The following is a 23,852-nucleotide window of genomic DNA, read 5'->3' on the forward strand; positions in this document are numbered from 1 at the left end:
GTATTAACGATTGTTCAAAACATAATTTTAAGATTAGGTGTATAACATAAAGAATTTATATTGCAAAACATTTTAAGTAGGTATATTCAAATGAGACCGAAATTACCGGTTGGTCAGAACAGCTGATATAGATTATTTGCGTAGTAAAATAAATTTATATTAGCAGCATTTTAAAAATTTAAAGATATTTGTATTTTAATTCTTTGTCGATTTTTCATTCATTGTCAGTTGAATATAGGTAAAAATTAAAGGTTATTACAAAAAAATATTAACTTATTTATTTTGTTTATGAAAATGTTTGAAAGAATCGCCCACGGAGAGATCTGGTTTCTCGGCACAATCCACACACTCATAAATTGGGTTTTTTCTTATTTTTAGGATAGGACATACTCTGCATCTTTTCGTTTTCGTTTCGCGTTTGTCCGATTTATTAGCAATTATTTATAGGATGTTCGCGTGCGATATTCCGTCTTTCTTTGCTTTTTTATAAATTAATTTACGAATTAATTCTAACCTTTTAGTAGATAGACTACCTGTGTCTGGGCTCATCCCCTAATTCGCATCCCCTAAAATCGCAACCCCCGGTCGTAAGTTCCAAACGGCTTAACGTAGGATGACGTACGAGGGCTCGTTGGAAAGGGGATGAAAAATGGGGTTGAACGCAGTATGTGCCGTGCGCATCGGAGCATGCCAAAAGGTCATTACGTCATATCTTTGTTTCTATTGGTCCGATCGTGACGTACGAGGGCTCGTTGGAACGGGGAGGAGACGGGGAGGCAAAAAACAAAGATGGCAGCATTGCCAAATGGGCGCTAGAACGTATCTTCGTTGCTATTGGCCTGATTTTGACGTATGAGGTGTCAAATGAAAGCGTAGGTGACACACAGAAGCCATGTCAACGATCAGTATGAACATTCTTCTTCTTCTTGTCCATACAGTGCCTAAGAGAACGTGACATTCGAGACAGGACGTGACATTTGACGTAGAACGTGAAATGCCACGTGACATTCGACGCAGGACGTGACATTCGACGTAGAACGTGACAGTTATGTGACATTCAACGCAGGACGTGACATTCGACGCAGAACGTGACATTCGACGTAGAACGTGACAGTTATGTGACATTCGACGCAGGACGTGACATTCGACGCAGAACGTGAAATGACGTGACATTCGATACAGAATGTAACAGGGTATCAAAGAGATCTTATACATAGAATTTTATTAAATTAGACATCACAATGTAATTTATCATTCAAAATCCTTTAATTTGATGGGTCATACGTCGATTTCCGCTTATCCGTTCAAAAGATATATGGTAAGGTGTCATAACGACCGTTGTAATAACTTGGTCGAACTATAAATGCTTATTTATTGTTATTGACGGTAAAACAAAACCATTGGCATAGAAAAATCTCTTATCGCAGTTTGATCTCTAGCAAACCCTAACTCGCTCAATTTTGCACCAAGTGCTCCGTGCAGTATACCATTAGAAAGGTATTTTCATGTATATTACGAAAATTACCGACCAAGTGCGATACGATCATTATTTATGGCTAAAAACATCATAAAACGAACCAACGTCAAATTCCCAATTCTCTTGTACTAATACAAATTATATCTTTATAAAATTTATCTAGAAACTTGCCATATAAAACGTGACATTCTACGTAGAACATATTCAGTAGTAATGCGTAGGAGAAATATACACATCTTTCATTAAAATATCTTTTATTATTGAGTTACATATAGCTACAAGTTATATATACAACACTGAAACTTTTTTATTAAAAAAAAAAAGACATAGACATGTACAAGTATTGTTTATTTACATTACATTAGACAATAAGGCATGTAAACAGACAAGCACCTTGATTTATACTAATTTCCAAAAATTGTTAATACAGTTATTTATACAAAAATCCAAACACACACATATCTTCTGACTGAAGAAGTTTTTGTGTAATATTAACCGTATTTTTATAAAACATGTATTATATGGATAAAATTAGTATTAATCAAAGAATTGAAATTATATACAGAAATATATTAAATATGTTAAAAGATAGTGCATTTGTTAGCAAAACCGGATGAAGCCTCGTGATAACGCGGTACCGCATAATTCAAAACACGTAAACAAGTGTGATAACAAATTTTATTTTAATCATTGGAAAAACAAGTACACCGGAAAGAAAACCGCAGTTGCTACATTTTGTAAAATGTATGATGATATCAGCAACCACATTAACAAAATTCTAAATTGATAACAACGATTCGCTTACCGCAATATCTATTTATTGTATACCATAAAAATTAGTTAAAGAAATAAAAATAAATATATAAATATGAGCATTTCTAGAACACAAGGTGTTGCTTATCAATGAAACGAATCAGTTGATGGTACCGTAGGCGCATTAGGTTGACGCAACTTGGGCTCGCGTGGGGCGATATGCTGCTCTGTTCTTTAAAAGACCGAGGAGCGCATACGGTGTCACAGTTCGCATCGCAAACATACAACAACAACAACAAGTTCGCAGTAGTCAATACGGTGTGCAGTGACTTACATATATCTGATAAAGGTAAGCGGTTTTTGTCTTTTGTATATTTCTATGTATTTATTATGTCCTTTTTATCATTGTATTTTATGTGAATTGTACATCTCTCTGGTCGTTTTTCATGCAGTATTTTATGAAAAATGTATACTGTTTTTTGTATTTATTATGTCCTTTTTATCTATTTGGGTGTTGAAAAAAATTTCACGTCTGCTATTTTTTATAAGAAGTATTCTCCGCTGTTCGTATTTCGATTTCTTGTAGTATATGGTTCTTCTCTATTGCCGAGTATGTAATGCATCTCTCCATTCACGTTAAGCGGAAAAACTATAGTTTGTTCTATTGCTGTTGTAGATGGATCTATCAAAACTAAATAATTCATCCTTGGTTGCAGAACGTAAGCCAATAAAAAAACTTAAAGATCTGCAAATTGGAGAAAAATTTACCATTCACAGTGCAAAGGTGGTAACAACACAATTTGGGGATACAGTTCTGCTGGATTTGGGAGCTGAAGTTGTTTTCTTACCACAGCGGGTAACCAAAGCCTACCAAGCAGCAATAACGGACCTCAACAGCGGAAACTATTCGCTGATATACGAAGGGGAAGTTGATATTGGAAAAAGCAGACTCCTAGCATCCTTTAAGATAGTTGAATAAGGTAAGTGATTTTTTCTTATTGTTTGTCTGTGTGAGTAGCCATAGCCATGCATATAAAACAAGTGATTAAACAGTCTGATGATTTGATGCACATTATTAAAAAGCTTAGTAAAATAATTTTCGATAAATTCACTGAAAGAGATCGTAAAGTTTGGACAAGACGGTTAAATAGTCAAATTTTTAGATGTAGTAAAGTAATTAAAAACAATAGACTATCCGTAGGAACAGTTAGAAAATTGCAAACTTACATAGGACATTTTAAGCATTTTAGACAAATTATTTTAAATTTTAATAATAAGTACGTTGGGTTGGGGCTTAATTCAAAATTACGCAATAGAGTTAAATGGGAAAATGTTATTTCGTGTTTTGCTAGTCGAATTAAAACTGGAGTTATAGTTAATTTAGTGCATAAGGACTTAACACAGTTCCTAAATGATTGTTATATTATTTTTAGCAGAAAAATTAAAATTATTTTAAAAACAAATAGAATTCTTAAAGTTAATACTACATTTTGCGGCGAATTCATTAAAAAATCAAGTGATACCGAAAGTTTAGATTTAAAATATTTTAACACTAAAAATGCTATTATAGACACATCGACCGATTTACATCTTTGGTTTAGTGAAAATGTTAAGGATAAAATTTTTACAAAGCTGTCTGAATTTGCAGAAAAAGATTCGGGTGCTGCTCTGTCTAAAGTAATTTCATTAGAAGTTAATATTAATAAAGTAGAAATAGGAAACGGTTCATCGTTCATTGACTTGCCAATAGAGATTCAGAAAAAACGAGCGTGCATTAATGTGCATAACGTTGATCAGGCTTGTTTTTATTGGTCAATAGTTAGCGCTCTGTATCCTGTTAACAAAAATGCTGGACGAGTTTCGAAATATCCACATTATTCTACTGTTTTGCAAACAGACAAATTAGAAAGCCCAATGCCATTAGGCCAAATTTCAAAATTTGAAAAATTAAACGCCATATCAGTTAATGTTTTTGTCTTAGAATTAAATGTAGTTAAGGACAAACAATTTTACGAAGTAATACCTGCCAGACTGACACCGCAAAAGATGGAAAAGCATGTTAATTTGCTGCTAGTACAAGATAAATATTTTCCAAAATTAAACGATTACGATGTTCTTCCAGAAGATGACGATCAGACTGAAATACGCCTTCATTATTGTTGGATTAAAGATTTAGGAAAATTAGTAAAATCGCAATTAAACAAAGACACATATAAAAAATATATATGTGATAGATGTTTGAACTATTTTAGCAGTGAAAGCAAACTAGCAGAGCACGAAGAAATGTGTTCAGATGTGAATAAATGCAGAATGACTGTTCCCAAATATGATCATGTGGCTTTTCGCAATTTTACATACAAACAAACAACTCCGTTTATAGTTTATGCTGATTTTGAATGTCAATTACATAATTTTACAGATTCCAATGTCACAGTGAGTAAAACAGCAAAATATCAGAAACATGTACCTTTTAGTGCAGGTTATTATTTGAAATGTGCTTACGATGATAGTTTATCTTATTTTAATAGCTATAGAGGTGAAAATTGCATGGAGTGGTTCGCAAAAGAAATGGCCGAAATTTCCACATTTGTAAATTCCAAAATAAAGACAATTGTACCTATGGTCGAAAAGCCCAACACAAATATGGCAACTTTGTGCCATATTTGTGGCAAACGCTTTTTGGCTACAGATACAATTGTTGTAGATCACGATCATTTTACGGGACAAGTACGGGGATTTGCGCACCAAGCATGTAATTTGAACTTTAAAAAATTGTTTGTCGTCCCAATCGTATTTCATAATTTTAGTGGCTACGACTCGCATTTTATGATTATAGATCTTTGCAAGCATGGGCACTTGAGCTTACTTCCCATTAATAAAGAAAAATATATTTCATTTACATTACAATCTGACGAACATCAAATTAAATTACGATTTATTGATTCACTTAGATTTATGGGAGCTTCACTCGATGAATTGGCATCTCTTTTAGATATATCAGAAAAGAAGATTTTAAAACGAGAATTTAGTCAAGTAGATAATGATACATTTAATTTGTTAACTTGTAAAGGAGTATTTTGTTACGATTATATTGATAGTTTGGAAAAATTGGATGAAACTTCTTTACCCACAATTAACCATTTTTATAATAAGTTAAATAATGAATACATTAGTGAAGAGAAGTATGCTCATGCCCAAAATGTTTGGCAGAAATTTAATTGTAAAAATTTGGGGGAATACAGCGATTTGTATTTAAAAACAGATATTCTGCTGTTGGCTGATGTGTTTGAGCAGTTTCGACAAAAATGTCGAGACACATATAAATTAGATCCAGCATGGTATTATACTATGCCAGGATACACTTGGGATTGTATGTTGAGATACACACAATGTAAATTAGAATTGCTAAAAGATGTGGATATGATCTTGTTTATGGAAAAAGCCATAAGAGGTGGGATATCTGTTTGTAGCAACAGATATTCGGAGGCCAACAACAAATACATTTCGTCGTATGATCCCACACGGCCCTCTAAGTACATCCTCTATTTAGATGTAAATAATCTGTATGGCTGGGCCATGAGTGAAGCTTTACCAATAGGAGGATTCAAGTGGATCGAAGACGTAACCAAATTTGGTGTTGGTAATCTTCCCGAAGGCCATATAGATATTATGTCAATACAGGATGATGCAAAGGAGGGCTATTTTTTCCAAGTTGACTTGGAGTATCCACGCGAATTACACGACAAACATAAAGATTTTCCATTTGCTGCCGAACACCGCATTCCGCCCGGTTCAAAATTGCCAAAGTTAATACCAACTTTATATCACAAAACCAAATATATTATGCATTATAGAAATCTTAAACAGGCATTAGCCAACGGGTTAATTTTAATAAAAATACATAAAGTTTTGAAATTTAATCAATCTGCGTGGCTGCGACCGTATATCGAGTTAAATACAAATTTACGGGCGGCAGCCACCAACAGTTTTGAGAAAAATTTGTTCAAATTAATGAATAATGCTGTGTTCGGCAAGACCATGGAGAATCAAAGACGTCATCGTATTGTAAAATTATGTAAAAAGTGGCATGGAAGGTACGGAGCCAAAAATTTGATTGCGAGTAGTCGATTTCACAGTCGTACGATCTTTAGCGAAAATTTGGTAGCTATCGAACTTAAGAAATCAGAAGTATGTTTTAATAAACCCCTGTATATAGGCGCAGCAATCCTCGATATATCCAAATTATGTATGTATGATTTTCACTACAACTTTATGCTTCCAACGATGGGAGAGGAAAACTGTTCATTGCTGTACATGGATACAGATAGCTTTATTTATGAATTGCAATGTTCAGATGCATATAGAGAGGTTTTAAAGGCGCATCCAAGTAAATTCGATACCTCAGACTATGCCGAAAACAACCCATACGAAATAGAAAGGTTAAATAAAAAAATCCCCGGATTAATGAAGGATGAGGCAAATGGGAAAATAATTACACATTTTATTGGATTACGATCAAAAATGTACACATTTAAACTGCAAATAACTGACGAGGAGAGGGAAAAAGAGAGACAGCGTCTAGAAAGAAAACAACTAAACAAAGAGAGAATTGAATGTGACTTGGGAAATTTGGGAATAACGAAAAAAGCAAAAGGAGTGAAATATAACGTCGTTCGAAATAAAATTACGTACGAAGACTATGAAAAATGTCTTAAAGAATTCAAAATTCAAACCGCGAGCCAAAGATGTATTCGGTCGTACCAACACTCAGTATTCAGCATCGAGCAATCCAAAACGGCTCTAAGTCCTTATGACGATAAGCGGTACTTAATACCAAAATCATTTAATACGCTTCCGTGGGGACATTATCTTGTTGAATAACATGTATTTGTTGTTGCAGAAAAACAGATAATTGGTGACAAAATTCGTTTGATCATGTCTTGTTTGATACTACTTGGTTCTTTCAATGTAGATGCACTATGCATAAATAATTATCTTCTTTTAGTATATGGCTACTCATAAGAACAAAAAGAGAAAAGATCACTTATCACAAAGTTTTTGTAAATTGTAGTTTTGTAAATATAGAAAATAGTATTAATTTTATAATGTAAGTTTTAATAATAAATTTGTGTAATCTTACATTTTTTGGTTTTATTTATTTATGTTAGATTACAAATAAAAGACAACATATTTATATTAATATTATTTATTCAGTTAAATCATTTACAACTTTAATTTTATAATAATATACAAATTCCTTTAAAGCTAAACTTAACAAAGTGTTTGGACAAATATTGCAATATGCTGCGAAGGCTTCAACTGGTCCATGTAAAGAGTCTATAGCACCAAAATTGTTCTTGATGAAAGTTGAAATGTTTATATAGTATTCGTGAAATTGTAAACTCTTTAACAGCACCACTCTATGCGACATCATGCTCTGGTCTGCTTCTATAATTTGGTTGACGTCATCTTCCCACAAATAAAATGCGGCTCCAAATTTCTCGATTGTCAGCAACTTTACATTTTCCATCACCAATTGTCTTAGTTTGCAAAAATCACCACACATAAATTCGATGGGATCATACTCATCTGCATAAGTCGGTAGATCTGCTTGGAAAAAATCACTCATTTTTTCTTTAAACCACTCAATTATGGCTTCCCACTCGAATGTGCTTAAACTGATTCTGTTAAAATTACCATGTTTACACAGAATGATGGATGGTGAAAAATCTCGAGCTGGAGATAGACCAATTTTTATATGGAGAGAGCTCATTGGATATGTAGTTTCCAATAAACAATATACTTCATTTGTGGCTGCTGCTTCAAATTTTGCCAATACTCGATCTAATTCGGCGCCAGGACTAGGCGGTTGACCATCTTCATCGTAGCCAAATTCTATACTAAATTCACTGCTATCATCATCGAAATTAACAGGTTGACTGTCATAACCACTATCTTGAGAGCTCATCATCATCTTCTTGTTTCGAATACCGTTGACGAAATGGGTGTAAACTGAACATCGTAGTTTGTCTTAAATTTATACTTTTGTCATTCCCCACTCCTTGTGGTTAATTGTAAGCCTTTTTTAGAAAAGTGTATGTCTACGCGGCGAATCGAAATATAGATCCTCAAACTATATTCGATTTATTTATCCAGCTGTTGTGTTTGCTATCCATTCCTAACCATTTCACATACATCTTATTGCCTTTTCGTCTGAGTACTTTTTCGACCAGGTATATGTCAGGGCTTGATGTTTTCTGCAATTCTTCTTCGTCAAAACCGCCACTAATCGGCGCACCTTGCATGTCTTCGAGCAAATACGTTATAGGATTTGTTATCTTAACTTGTACAATTTTAAATAATTCAGTAGTCCAATTGGGCGTGTATGCCTTTTCGAAGAAATGTTTTGCCTTTGATACACGTACAATGTCGCCAACTTTAAACTTTCGTGGACCGGCAATCTTTAAATGAGTATAACTTTTGTTTAAAATGGCTTTTTCGTTGGATTTGTTAACCTGAGACGGTTTGTATCCTGTTTTACTGTGTTTTGTGTTGTTGTATTCCTCGGTGATTATGGGTAGAGCATCTAACCATTTGTACGATCCATGTAAACTGAAATATTTGTACAATTTTGCTTTCAACGTTCTAATAACTCTTTCGCAAATAGCAGCTTTTTTGATCGTGTAGGTGCTGTAATGATTAATTTCATGTTTTTTCATTAAATTTTGAAATTTTCTGTTGTAAAATTCGGTTCCCTGATCAGATTGTAAGTTTTTTGGAACTCGTCGAGTATGAGCGAGAATATCCGAAAATGCCCGAGTAATTTCCTCACCAGTTTTCGTTTTTAGAGGACGTGTCCACACAAATTTTGAAAAACAATCAATTACCACTAGTATTAGTTTGTAATTTTTATTTTGATGTGCATAAGGACGCATTTCAGCCAAATCCATTTGCCACAAGTCATCGATTCCTTTGATTATTGTTCGACGACGAGGATAGTTTTTTCGTGCTGGTTTATGCAATTCGTTCACCACCTCTTTCTTTTCTTTAGACATTATTTTTTCATCGCACCTTCCACTACCTTAAGACGTTTGTCTATATCCCATGAATGAACGCTATCTACTATGCTTTTTAATGATTGTTCCACTTGTTTTATCCTCTGTTCCATCTTTATATCGTACATCGTATGCTTTGCAACTGTTTCTGCAGCAGATTTTAGATTGTTCTCCATATCCTTTTTCAGTGTATTCAAATCATCTTTGATTATTTTTTGTAACTTTTGCTCGAGCAGTGGAACTGTAGTTTTATGAAGCTCCTTTCTCACATCGTTTAGTCCGATTGCTAAATCCTGTATGTCATTAGTTTTTTGCTGCAATTTTTGCTCGAGAAGTGGAACTGTAGTTTTATGAAGCTCCTTTCTCACATCGTTTAGTCCGATTGCTATATCTTGTATGTCATTAGTTTTTTGCTGCAATATCACACCATGTGTTTGAATTAATGGATAGTGCAGGTTACGCAACTCATTGATTTGTTTATCAACGTATTTTTTCGTTGCAGCATCGTCATTGTCTGATGGATCCTTGACATTGCAAATTTTCACATTTTCGGCATTAATATTTCCGTCAGACGTATGTGGAAATGTAACTCGTGCCACCTTTTGGGCATTACTACTACTGTTACGAGAGTGATGACCGAATTTGTCGACACTCATAGTGGAAATGATACTGACATTCCCAGTTACTCTATTATATTAGCTTCTTTTAGTTCATTGATGATTGCTACGATTTCGTTGTCGAGAGATGTGTTGCCGGCGTCTTTCGAAGCCACCAATAGTTTAAGACGTTCAACTAACTCATTTGGATCATCCCAATAAATATACTCCATGGGAGCAGTGTTGTATGTTAAACGAGAGTCATCCAATCCCGTTCCTTTGGCCGTAGATGAAGATGATCGTGTTGTTGTTGCTGTTGTTTTCGTTCTGTGTTCGAGTTCTTTTTTGGATCGAGTTGCATGCTTTTTCATTGCTGCATCAGATGGTTTGAATAGAGGTTTAATAATAGAATGGTATTTTTCTCCACTAGAACCTTTAAGACGTCCTAAGGTATCCAGATGAATCTCTGTGTTTTTCAACAGTGTTTTATACTTTTGTAAATCCTCATCATTATACTGTTCAGGGTTGGCATAAAATAAAAGTTGATATAGACCTGGCGTACCACCTAACCTACGTTCTTCTAAATCACGTTCTCGAATTATTATTATGTCTCCATTGCGTTTGTCAAAGTTTATTCGACGTTTTCCCATTATCCAGCCACTAATAGAATCGTAAAATGGTCCATAGTTTTTATCAATTTTATCGTCTTTTATTAAATATTCTTTTATGTACTTGTGACTTATTGAAGGATATTGATCGATATATTCGTCTGTGGCATCCATCGGAATCTCGATTGGTTCTTGAATAATGTTTTCATTAGGTACCGCTAGATCGGGCGCATCAAGAAATACATCATCATCATCACCATTCTCCTCCTCCCCCTCCTCCTTTTTCACTTCTTCTTCTTTTTTAACTTGTTCAAACTTGTTAGTGATAGTATGATGTAACGTTTTTGATGATTGTGCAATATCTTTGAGAGGTTTCGAGAGTGGTTTAAACAGTTTATTTAGGGACTCATCTTGTTCTGTTCGGCCTAATTTCAATGCCAAATATTTTTTGCGAATTGATCTAGCCAATTCGGCGACTTTCTTCTTGCGAAGGGCAATGGCAACCGTATCATCTGACATTGTGATGACAACTAAACAATTATCTTACAATTTTATATATTTATCAAATCCTTTGCGATATCGGCCATTATTGAGAGCAAAATCTTTTATAATTACCAGAGTACCATACCTATCACACCAACATTCAGAACAAATTTTTTTAAATTCATCAAATGACATGTCGGGTGATACATGCTCATCAAATACATGCTTTAAATTTATCTCATCTTGCTTGAATAGTACAATCATGTTACAGTTGTCTCTAATTAACTGCTTCGGTATTTTTGAATATGTTTGGCATAAATAAGCGGCATCGATATCTTTATGTCTGCACATGGAATAATACTCGCGAATCTTTTGCTGACCATCGCATGCAACATCGTCAAATAAAAACACAGAGTGAGGTTTAGCTTCGCTGGGACTAATAATTTCTTCGTTGTCTTTAAATGGGTAATATCCTACACCTTTAACTTGCGCTATTACATCTTGCAGTAGTTGGTATTTCGGTTGAAAGAGGGATTTCGAATAAACATAGACATTTTTAAACTTGACGCCATTCGGATTGAATAGAAGAGATAGCATAACATTCGTTTTGCCGCACCCACTTGGACCGCAAATAATCGCTCTGAATGAATTCGGTAGCAATTTACCATGTTTACTGTTGGTTGTTTTTTGGACAATGTCCAAATTATCAATTGGTAGCGTCTGCTCTTGCTGAACGACCTTCATCATGTGGCAAGTGTAGTACATAAGTACGGTAATATATATTATAGATGTCACCACTTGCATGGCATCAGTCCAATGTTGGTTGTTGAAGGAGGAGGTCTCGTGAACTCTCTAATTAATAAACTTCCAGTTGAACTACATATTCCTGGTTATCAGTATTGTGGACCTGGAACAAAACTAAAAAAACGTCTTGCACGTGGAGATCCAGGAATTAATCCATTAGACGCAGCTTGCAAACGACACGATATCGCTTATTCGCAGCATTCATCTCTCGAAGAACGTCACAAGGCCGATAAAGAATTGGAAGATAGAGCTTGGGAGCGCTTCAAGTCGAAAGACGCTAGCATTGGTGAAAAAAGTGCTGCTTTAATTGTAACTGGCGGAATGAAAACGAAAAGAAAGTTGGGGATGGGATGCTCTCGTCGTGGAAGACGGGGACGTTACTCTTTCAATCGAGATGTTGTCTCAAAAATTGCAAAGTCCATGAAAAGAGGAGCATCGTTAACAGATACTGCTTTGACTGCTGTACGAATAGCAAAATCCATAATCAAAAGACTTGGCGGTCGTAAAGAAGTTGATGTTCCACGAGTGCTACCACTAAAATCCGGAGGTTTTCTACCCCTCATACCTCTATTTGCGGGCCTTTCCGCTTTGGGGGCTTTAGCGGGGGGTGCAGCTGGGGTGGCGAAGACAGTAGTCGACGCTAAGAATGCTCAAAAGAAATTGGAGGAGGATATTCGCCATAACAGGGCAATGGAACACATCGGTTCGGGTCTGTACCTACGTAAGAAACCGAGCGGTGGATTCGGCTTATATTTGAAAAAAAACTTCCAATAAAGCTACCCAATCGTCCGCTATATGATGTGGAGATTGCACATTATGCGAAGAAATGAAATTGCCGATATTGAAGAATACATACAACAGAAATTGGGTGCTGATAATGTGCTTAAACCCGAAACGATATTTAGTCTAACACCTAACCATAACACGTTGCAGTGTCAAATTTTCAGCAAATATAAGATTTCGTTTAAGCAACCTGACAGTCTTGGTACAGTATTGGGATTTTCTCCTGCACTACTAAATCCAGGACAGACGCATTCTTCAGATCGACCTGTTAGGATTATTAAAGTATCTAGCATACGCTTTGAATGCAACATTAGTACCGGAGCCTTCGATGGTAACAGACCTGCTCACACGATCTACGAATTTGTCATACAATCAAATCCTGGGTACGCAATTGACGAAACTCCACACAATTTGTTGTATTTACCTGTTGTACCGCAACGAGAAATTACCAATATCACAGTGTTGGCTGTTGATCAAGAAGGACGACCTGTAAACTTTAGAGGAGAACAGAGCACATTGGTGCTGGAACTTAGATCAAGAGGGAAATGGGATTATTAATAAGGCAATCTACTGCCCATAGTACACCATTAGTTGAGCAACCGTCTAAGCGGCAACATCTTACGTCCTCATCTAAGCGGCCACATCTTACGTTTGCAAACAAATTATTTTTGCAATCACTTGGTTTTAAACTGAAAAGATGACAACTATGTATGGAAAACGATTACGTTCAAACAGCATAATGCCTCCAATATTTGATATTTATCGTAAGCCGATGTTTGACGAGTCGATTCGAAAAGCCGAATACCGAACATATGCACCATTCATCAAATCATTCAATTGCAATGACATTGTGGAATTTAGCATCAATCAAGTCGACTCGTTCTTTGCAATGAGCGAAACCTTGTTATGCATTAAAGGATCGCTCGCAATTAACGGAACTGGTGACGTTAAACTAGCAAATAATGTTGGTGCTTTTCTTTTCGATTCGTGTACGTACAGCGAAAGCGCAAGGGAGATGGAAACAGTGCGGGATCCTGGTATCGTAAGCGCTGTACGTGCTATGACATGTTATACTCAAGAAGATTCCGGTCATATGGCAATGGCAGGTTGGAATTACCCTAGGGATCCAATTCTACACGCTGCTGATCATTCATTCAACATACAGATGCCTCTTAAGCATGTGTTCAACATTTTCAATGATTATCCTTTGATTACGTGTGGCCGTCAAACAATAAGACTAGTTCGAGCTCGAAACGACAACGATTGCATAATTGTCAAAGAAAAAACTCAAGGCCAAGTTACAACTGTTAAGATTAACATTACCAATATTGAGCTCAGAGTCAAGCACATATTTCCCAATGATGATATTAAATTGGAACTTATGAAATCCATTCAACAAGATCAACCTATAGTTATTCCGTTTAGAAAGTGGGAATTGCATGAATTACCAGCACTTACCAAAGGCGCTAGACGTGAAGTTTGGGCTGTAAAAACTAGCAATGCAGTGGAAAGACCCCGTTATGTTATTGTTTTCTTTCAAACCAACAAACGTGACAAGAATTCAGCTGATCCCACCTTATTTGACAATGTCGATATTCAAAGTATCAGATTATCTTTAAATGGTGAATATTGGCCAAACGAGCGAATGCAGTTGGATTTTAGCAAAACTGACTACAATGAGGCCTATTTCAACTATACCGAATTTTATCCTAGCTACATACATTCCCAACAAAAGCGACCTCTACTCGATTTCTCAGCTTTCAAGAATCACGCATTGTTTGTCATCGATTGTTCGAAACAAGAAGAAAGCATGAAAGCATCCACTGTTGACGTAAAACTCGATATTGAAGCGAATAATGGTTTTCCCGAAAATACCAAGGCTTATTGCATTATAATTCATGATTGTGTAATGGAGTACTTCCCTCTCACCGAAATTGTAAAAAGTCTAAATTAGATGCATAAATTGCCAGTAGTGAACGAGCAGTCATCATGAGAGTAGCATTCGTAGACATTCAGGGATTCGATGTGGACGGATGGTTTGTTCCCAAAGAACTTACCATTGAAATAGGTTTTAAACGAAGTCATTACATCTTTTTGCCTCAGAAACCATTTAATGCGCTAAGTAATGGGGATAAGAAGACTGCCTCATACGTGGAGAAAAAACTGCTTGGAATTCGATACTCTGATGGACAAGTAGAATTGTCCAAACTCAATGAAATACTAGAAACCAAGTTGTTGTATGCAGCAGATTACATCTACGTTCGAGGAGAACAAAAAGCAGAATATTTGGATAAGAAACGTCACGTTTTTGGAGTTTTTCCCATTATTATTGATGTTTGCAAGTTTGATGGTACGCCTCGTGCTACTGGAAACGTTGGCCCTACTGCAAACCCATGTCATGCCGCTGGATTATTTTCATGTACCGAAAGAAATGTGGATCGTCTACGTCACTGGTTTGCCAATAACATAATACCATTGTAATTTTTGTATATGTATAAATAAATATATTAGAAATTAAACGCTTTTTTTTTTTATTTAAAACATCTTTATTGATTGAGTCTTATATTACATGAAGATTCAAATTTTCTTCTTACAATTTCAAAAATAATTTTTAAAATTAAGATAAATACAGATGCTAATATTACACAGGACATTGTAAAGACATTATCTATTTCACTTTTCATATACTCGCTGGTTGTGTTGTTGTTGTTGTTGCTGCTGACACCCGTGGTGTTGTTGTTGTTGTTGCTGACAAACATGGTATTGGTTGAATACGTCTTAATGGATATGTAGCTGGTGGCAGTTTTCTACAGGCCCAGGTGTCTTGCTGCTGCTGCTGTAGATTCAACTCTTCGGGTTTCCACGTTTTGTTGTCAAAATGCAGGTTATCTAATTGTCTTGTAATATGTTTAAAATCCTCATATGATTTAATGTCGATCTTTAACTGATCAAGTTTTCTTTGAAATTCTATTACTCTATGTATGTACTCGATGGGATTCATACTACTACTAACTATGTCCTATGTAGAATGTCACATTTTATGTCTAGCAACATCTTGACTAACACATAACTGCCACGTTCTGCGTCGAATGTCACGTCCTGCGTTGAATGTCACATAACTGTCACGTTCTACGTCGAATGTCACGTGACATTTCACGTTCTGCATCGAATGTCATGTCCTGCGTTGAATGTCACATAACTGTCACGTTCTACATCGAATGTCGCGTGACATTTCACGTTCTGCGTCGAATGTCACGTCCTGCGTCGAATGTCACGTTCTACGTCGGATGTCACGTTCTGCGTTGAATGTCACATAGCTGTCACGTTCTACGTCGAATGTCACGTGACATTTCACGTTCTGCGTCGAATGTCACGTCCTGCGTTGAATGTCACATAACTGTCACGTTCTACGTCGAATGTCACGTCCTGCGTCGAATGTCACGTGGCATTTCACGTTCTACGTCAAATGTCACGTCCTGTCTCGAATTTCACGTTCTCTTAGGCACTGTATGGACAAGAAGAAGAAGAATGTTCATACTGATCGTTGACATGGCTTCTGTGTGTCACCTACGCTTTCATTTGACACCTCATACGTCAAAATCAGGCCAATAGCAACGAAGATACGTTCTAGCGCCCATTTGGCAATGCTGCCATCTTTGTTTTTTGCCTCCCCGTCTCCTCCCCGTTCCAACGAGCCCTCGTACGTCACGATCGGACCAATAGAAACAAAGATATGACGTAATGACCTTTTGGCATGCTCCGATGCGCACGGCACATACTGCGTTCAACCCCATTTTTCATCCCCTTTCCAACGAGCCCTCGTACGTCATCCTACGTTAAGCCGTTTGGAACTTACGACCGGGGGTTGCGATTTTAGGGGATGCGAATTAGGGGATGAGCCCAGACACAGGTAGTCTATCTACTCCTTTTATGTCTTTTGTTTAGTATATTGTTTAAAACTAAGTCTAACTTTCCACGGTACCATCGATTCATCTAGCGATAATTATTTTACTGGATAACGCAGAGCAGTCATTTTATTATTAAAAAGTCTATAACTGTTCTTATTCTATAAAACCGATCTTCAGGAATAACATTCGGTCCCATTGGATTATGGATGAAGATTAAGCACCTTAAAATTATAAGAAAAAGATCTCTTCCGATGTTCTGCAAAAAAGATTTTAAGCTGAATAGTGGATCTGTTTTCCAATAACCCTCCAATCTTGAAATCCGTATGTGTCAGTGTGGAAGATAATTCCCATAAATACTAGAAATTCAAATAAGGAAAGTAGTTTACATCTTTAAATGCTAGAATTTACACAAACGCCAACTTCACCAACTTTTTTATATGCTAAACATTGCAATATTGTTGTTTTGTACACTACCTATTTTTTAACAAAATTTTACAATTTAAAAAGGGATCATTCCCGTGAGTTGGCTGTATATCATATAGTTAAAAAACTCGAACATTGAAGTAAAACACTGTTGTGATTGGTATATTTAATTAAATTTTAAAAATCCTAAAGGATTAAGTTCAAAACGTTTTCGGACTTATCAGTCCAGTGAAATTTGTAGTACTTTTAGTAAGTAATTAATAAGTAATAGGTAACTAGTAATTTTTAATTAAATATACCAATTATTACAACAGAAGTGTTTTTCACACACACACACACACTCGCACACACACACCGTGTAAATGTATTCAAGTATTTTTGAAAAAACAAATTTATTTAATTTTTGTTAAAGGGGTAGTAAGGGGTGAAAAATTACTAAAGTTGTAATAAATTCGTAAAAACCTAGCAGAACACTGTGGTAGATCATAAATATTTTTTTTAATTCTGCTAGCTTGAACCGTAAGCCAGCAGAATCGCTTCCCTTAAGGGCGGTTTGATGGTGAAAAAATATTAGGGTGGTAATAAATTAGTGAAAAATGGGTGAAAAAATATGCCATCAACAAAAAGTTTTTTTTTTTTTAATTCTGCTAGCTTAAACCTTAAGCCAGCAGAATCGCTCCCATTAAGGGTGGTTTGGTGGTGAAAAATTATTAGGGTGGTAATAAATTAGTGAAAAATTAGTGAAAAAATATGCCACCAACAAAAAGTTTTTTTTCTGAATTCTGCTAGCTTGAACCTTAAGCCAGCAGAATCGTTCCCATTAAGGGTGGTTTGGTGGTGAAAAAATATTAGGGTGGTAATAAATTAGTGAAAAATGGGTGAAAAAATATGCCATCAACAAAAAGTTTTTTTTTTGAATTCTGCTAGCTTAAACCTTAAGCCAGCAGAATCGCTCCCATTAAGGGTGGTTTGGTGGTGAAAAATTATTAGGGTGGTAATAAATTAGTGAAAAATTGGTGAAAAAATATGCCATCAACAAAAAGTTTTTTTTTTGAATTCTGCTAACTTGAACCTTAAGCCAGCAGAATCGCTCCCATTAAGGGGGGTTTGGTGGTGAAAAATTATTAGGGTGGTAATAAATTAGTGAAAAATTGGTGAAAAAATATTACGTAGGTTAAATTGGATTCCGCTCATGTGTCCCCGCTAGCTTAAGGGACCTCTTGTAGGACCGTCTCTCCCAATATATTAACATAATTCGAATTTTGAAAATTACTTGAAATGCCTAGAGACTTTTTAGGTGTCAAATAACACCACCATCTGTTATACCACGGGAAATTACAATACATTCTACAAATAATGAAAAAGAATTTTTACTAGAACCATTAAATATTACCGAATTAGAGTATGCACTTAAAAACAGAAATAATTCAAGTCCAGGATTGAATAATATTAAATATCCTATGATTCAGTTTCTTCCAAAAATTGCTCAACTATTTTTATTGGATATATTCAATGACATTATTATCAATAATTCAGTTATTCATGCATTTAAAGATGTAATTATTATTCCTATTCTCAAACCAGGAAAAAATCCCAATTTATCTGAGTCATACAGGCCCATTTCCCTGATGTCTTGTTTACTAAAAACATTAAAACGAATGATCAAACATAGACTGGAATGGTACTTAGATAAGAAGAAATTACTTCCAGACCTTCAATTTGGATACAAAAAAGGATGTGGTACTATAGATGCTCTTGCTACATTAGTAACGGACATTCAGGATACATTTTCCAATAATACATACCTACCCACAATATGTTTGGACATACAAGGTGCTTATAATAACGTTTGTCTGGACATCCTTATGGAAAAAATGATTAGAAATTTTCATATACCAGCTACATTAGTGAAAACCATTATCAACTTTTACACCTGCAGAAAAATTTATTTGAGATCAAATAACAATAAACTTATAGGTCCTCGATATAACAACCTAGGACTTCCACAAGAGTCAGTTTTGAGCCCTTTATTATTTAATCTATATACATCTGATTTGCAAAATGTCTCCCTAGTAAATAACAGTCTTAATATAATACAATATGCTGATGTTAACAGTGAACAGTCGGAAATATAATTTCTGTTCTTCAATTAAATACTTAGGGATGATTCTTGACCGTAAATTAACTTGGAAGTTACACATTGACTTCATGTTAAATAGATGTAATAAGGGATTAAATTTCCTTAAAGCAATTTCTAAAACTTGGTGGGGAGCCGATGCAGAAACTGCGTTACTTTTTTATCGATCGTACATAAGATCAATCATAGATTATGGATGTGTTTTGTATGGTTCAGCAGCTAAGTATATCTTGAGGAAAATAGACGTATTTCAAAATACAATATTACGTATTTGCCTAGGTACTATGAAATCAACTTCAACTAATTCGTTATATGTTGAAGCACTAGAATTTCCACTTAAATATAGAAGAGAATATCATAGTCAAAAATTTCTGATTGATATTCGTCATAGAAACCTCTCTCTTTACTGCAGTATTACCAAACTTAATAATGCAGATTTAACAAATAAATATTGGATCCACAAAAATTCTCCTCCACTTTGTGACGCTTTTAGAACTCTCTCAAATTGCAATAACACCAACTCATACACATCTGATAATTCAAAATTTGAAGAATTTTATGCTTTTTTGCAACCTATTACGGTAATTAAACCAAGTGGAGAAAACTTAAATCAACATGGCCACATGGTGTTCCAGTCAACTGCGAGAAGTCAACTACAAGAAGCCCTCTCTCTGCTAGCGGCCGTCTGACGTCCCGCATTGAAGACATTACAGTCCATTATTATTTCATGTATTAAAATGTTAATTTCAATTGTAATTAAGTTCAATAAAACAGTGTAACTAATTCAAGTCATTTCAACATATATTTTTGGTCCGTCCGAGCCCCATGGATAGAAGATTGCGATAATATTGATGCAAAAACAACACACACACACACACATGAGTTTATCCCAAACCCTATGGAACATGAGTGTACCACTGCTAGACAGTGGGACCCCCATGTCCGAAGATCAGACCGGTCTCGTTCCAAAAGAGCAAGTCATTTTGGCTCGGTACCTATCTGACCCCCAGGTTTTTCCACCATCCCTCCTCTACGTCTGACATACGCAGAGGAGGCTTGAACTGTTACGTCGGGCGATTTGGGAAAAGAAACACCCTCCGTTTTCCATGACTTGTGGTCAGGCCACCTATCTGTAGGGGTAGCTTAGTGTAGCTTTTCTCCCTATTTACTTTACCGAGTTTACTATGGCTTTACTTTGGGCTCTGTGACCCTAAAAAAAAATGTGTGTCCGATCAGGGGATCGACAGCAAACTGTCGGCCCCCTGTTCGGTTGTTGTGTGCTCGGTCACACAGTCGTCAATTTGGCAAAACAAGTTTTGGTCTCCTTGCCGACTGGGCGATCGATAGGCCTGGCCATCGAGCCTGTGTTTGTCGCACACGACCTCGATGCTCAGTTTTCGCGAGTTGCCTGTGGCAACTTAGTCCTGAAGGGCTATTCCTGAAGGGTCTTTTTCCTTAGGGGCGTGCCTGAGGGGCCTCAGCCTTGTGGCATTACTTATTAGGATTTTGTCCTGTTTATTGATTTTACTTTATTGGCCGATACAGATTTTTGTTAGTGGGTTTTTGGGTGAAATAATAATAGGGGTAGGGGTTTTAATGGGTGGGTGGGATGTGCATTCCCAAGTGTATAATGCTCTCACACATCCCGTGTATATGTTTTTGGGTTTTTTTGGTTTTGTTTTTAACTGGTTAGTGAAATAAATATAACTGAAATAACAAAAAAAAAAAATTTGGGGGATTGGGTTGGGATTTGGGGTTATTTTTTGGTGAGCTAAGCTCTTTTTTGTTTTTTGATTTTTGTTTTGTGTTTTTGTGTTTTTGTGGGCCAAATCTGCTAAGCCATAGATTAGGGCTTCTCATGTGAATATCTGTCCTTATATTAGGATCGTAGTTTCTCAACTCTCTTAGCGAACGGTTCGGATGGTTTCTGAGGTTTTCAAAAAGCTCATATGCATGTTCGACCATCATGTTCAGGACGCTCTTTTGCTGCGAATTCCTATATAAGTACCTTAGTGGCACATATTTAGGAATTTTAAAAGCCTCTCTGATCATGTAGTTCTGTACAGTTTGGATTTTCTTTCTGTTTGTTTCACATGCATGCCCCCACGCTGCTGAGGCGTATGTGAGGGTTGGCAGAATGATGGCATTTGCCATTCTTATTTTTCAGATTGCTTTTCCTCCCTATAAGCGAGGAGAGTTGACTTTTAAGGATTTTTGCCTTTTGAACTGTTCTGTTTATGTGTTTAGTAAAGGTGAGACGTTTATCTAGCGTTACTCCGAGATATTTGGCGTCGTCTTGCCATTCGACCGGAGTATCGAAGATAGATAGTTCCTTGTTGGGGATTCCGTGCCGTCTTTTGTACATGACTGCCTGAGTTTTGTCCGGGTTGACGGCAATTTTCCACGTAACACACCAAGATTGCAAATGGTCTAGTGCCGTTTGCAAGTATCTAGTGGCCAGATCAGGATTTCTGCTGCTAGCAGCTATAGCAGTGTCATCGACGTAAAGGCTGAGCATAGTATGTTGATCACCACCAGGGGTATCTGAAGTGTATATGGTGTACAGGTAAGGCGACAGCACGGCTCCCTGTGGCACTCCAGCCTCCATGATTCCGACTTCGGATAGGGTGGGCCCAATTCGAACTCTAAATCTTCTGTTGGCTAGGTACGAGGAGAGGAGACATGTCATCGCTTCACTGTACCCCATTTCGTTCATTTTATACAGCAATCCGTCGTGCCATACTCTGTCAAAGGCTTTACTGACATCTAAGAAGGCGGTTGCTGTATATTTTCTTTCATTATACCCCTTAGTGATGTACTCTGTCAATCTTAGTAATTGCAGTTCGCAGGAGTGATTGCTCCTGAATCCGAACTGCGCTTCAGGGATTGCATCCATTACCTCAGATTCTTCTCTTAATCTTGCCAAGATGACTCGCTCAGCAATTTTGCTTACTGATGATAGTAGGCTAATGGGTCGGTAGTTCTGTGGAAAAGTTCCGTCTTTACCCGGTTTCTCTATCATTATAACATGGGCCTCCTTCCACCTGTCAGGAAAGTATCTTAATCTTATGATATGATTGATTATGTTCGTTAGATGAACGATTGCTTTCACTGGCAGATTTTTTAAGCCCTGTTTGTGATGTTATCTGGGCCTGGAGCCTTCTTAGCGTTGGTCATTTTGATAAACTGCTGGATTTCCTCGGGGGTGGTATGCCTGAGAGCTATGTCGCCTCTACTTCTCTTTAGACGTCTGCTCCTTCTTTCTACTTCGTCTTCGAAGTCTGGATCTTCATCGGGATGGTAGTTGTTTCTGCATCCTCTTTTTCGTGTATCTTGCATGACCTCCGCTTTGTCTTGTTTAGAATAAACTAGGCCGTTTTTCCCATGTAAGGTGGGTATTGGCTTTTTATCCTTTCGCAAGACTTTAGAAAGCTTCCAGAAACCTGATTTATTAGGGTCTAGCTGTTGGATGAAGTCGTCCCAGCTGTTATTTCTGTGAATTTCCAGCTGTTTTTTAACCTCCCTATTTAGTTCATTGGCAATTCTTTTATCTTCTATGTTCCTAGTCCTGTTTGCCCTTCTTCGCTGTCTGTTTTTCTCTCTTATGAGAGTTTTTAATTCGTTGCTGATGTCTCTGAATCTTCCTCTGGGTGTTGTTGAGGTTTCTTCTTTTGTGCTGGTTTCCAGCGCATTTTGTATGGTTCTTTCGAATTTCAACACATACTCTTCTAGTTTCCGTTTGTTGTTGATGTCAGGAACTATTCCTATTGTTACAGAGACGATACGTTTGAAGTTGGGCCAGCTTGTCCTCTTTTTCTTGTATGGCTGCACGTAGTTTGTTTCTACGGCGCCTAGAGTTAGCACGATTAGGTTGTGGTTGGAGTCTCCTTCATTGAGTGAGATTATATCGTGTTGTTGTCCCACGTTGTGAAGAATTGCAATGTCCAAATAGGTAGGTAGTCTGTCCCCTCCATGGAAGCATGTGGGCTCCATAGGACCTGTGACAACTGTATTTATTTGGTTTTCCAGATATTCACACAAGAATCTCCCGTTTCTATTACTAGTTCTGTCAAACCAATTGGGCGATCTCGCATTTAGGTCACCAATTATGACGGATGGTTCTTCTGTATCAAGAATGGCGTCCAGATCCTCGCCCTGGATCGGCTCATTCGGCCGGACATAAGCTGAGACAATCTTCAGCGTTTCGTTGGCCGTAATGATCCGAACTATGGTGGCTTCCATAGTGACCAGACCACCTGGTGTAGGAATTGATTGGTGTTCTATTCCTTTTTTCACCATAATGGCCGTGCCTCCAGAACGTGATCTATGGTCATTCCTGTAGACGCTGTAACCCGGAAATTTGGTTTTCACCCTTTCCGTAAGATGAGTCTCTTGTAAGGCTACAACGTCTAGATTGAGCCTGTTGGTAAACTCATCCAGATCGTTAATTTTTTGTAGATCGTCCAATTGTACTGGCATTATTGGTTTGTCCCGAAACTGCTCAAGGCGCTCATAACGGTTGTTAATTTCTCAAACATTGTTGAGACGTGGTTTATTTGCTTCTAGAAGGTAGCAATTAGTTTTTCATTCAGCACGTTTGTGTTTATATTTGCCTCCTGTTCCACATTATTGTTCTTGTTGGCCATGCAAAAACAAGTGAGTCCTATTTTCATTATTGAACTTCCTAACTTCATAAATTTACAAAACGTGTTTCTTCACCTTGCTTATACCATACCGGTAGCCGAAATTTGTTGTTAAACCAGTTTCCTATGCTGTGGTAAAATCTCAGTTCATAAAGTATATTTGTGCAGCGTTGCCGATTAGT

The sequence above is a fragment of the Diabrotica undecimpunctata genome, chromosome 11 (genome assembly GCF_040954645.1).
Source record: "Diabrotica undecimpunctata isolate CICGRU chromosome 11, icDiaUnde3, whole genome shotgun sequence".
Taxonomy (NCBI): Eukaryota; Metazoa; Arthropoda; class Insecta; order Coleoptera; family Chrysomelidae; genus Diabrotica; species Diabrotica undecimpunctata.